This window comes from Tupaia chinensis, unplaced genomic scaffold, assembly GCF_000334495.1.
Source record: "Tupaia chinensis unplaced genomic scaffold, TupChi_1.0 Scaffold000127_2, whole genome shotgun sequence".
In the NCBI taxonomy this organism is placed as follows: domain Eukaryota; kingdom Metazoa; phylum Chordata; class Mammalia; order Scandentia; family Tupaiidae; genus Tupaia; species Tupaia belangeri.
In genome coordinates, this window is record NW_006159596.1 from 2307120 (window position 1) to 2307999 (window position 880).

Here is an 880-nt window from a genome sequence, read left to right on the forward strand (position 1 = left end):
GACCTGCATCTTTCACAGGCTCACTTGCAGTTGGCTGCCATTTAAAAGCAGCCATAGGTCCGGCCATCGTTCCCCTCATGGTACTAGACTCAGGCATGGTGAGATCCTTCTCATCCTTTGGAGGTCCACCCTGCTTCCAGGGACTTTGCTCTTGGGCTCTTTTTCAGAGGGGATTTGGAGCCTCTCTCTGAAGAGCCTGAAGAACCCTTTTCTCTCCTCTCCATGTTCTTCACCTTCACTTCAAACAGGCTAAGTTTATGCTTCTCATCACCTGAGTTTGGCCTACTTATTTTCTCATTGGAATTATACCAGTTCTTGTCATCAGCAGAATTGGGAGATGATGTCTGGTCTTTCCCTTTGGCCCTCCTGAGAAGCTTCTGAACCACATCCACAGCTTGCTAGAATCGCTTACCCATGTTAATCTTTATCATTTCCTCTTTATAAACATGATATGGCTTCAGCTGTTCCACCTTGATCCAGGCATGATCTTCTGTTTCAAAAAATTTTACAAAGAAGCACTTCTTTCCACATGGTTTCTTCAGGTTCTTAGGTGGATTAACAATCTTTCTGGGCCAAGGAGGGTACCGGCGGAGATTTTCCCACACCAAGTCTCCAAGCCGCAGACTCATAGCTGCCATCTTACCACCCAACCACTAACTGTGTCTTCTCTTACTCCACTTGCCCAAGCCTCTGAGACTCACCAAAAGGTGAGCTATGATGAAGTGGCTGATTTTTGTCTTTTCCTCTTCTTCCCAAGTGAACTTTAGAAGGCAGGTGACCTTTCTATTAGCGGTGAAGTATGCTGATGTTGAAGTTCCTGCTCCCTAATGAATTTTATTTGTGCCTATAATTATTTATTTTTTATAAGCCTTGAATGACT

At 44.5% G+C, this 880-nt stretch overlaps 1 pseudogene; it reads right to left on the reverse strand.

Annotated features, from left to right (window-relative positions):
• Positions 1 to 638, reverse strand: part of LOC102481356 (putative oxidoreductase GLYR1) — a 1091-nt pseudogene extending 453 nt beyond the window's left edge.
• Between the last annotated feature and the right edge of the window lie 242 nt (positions 639 to 880).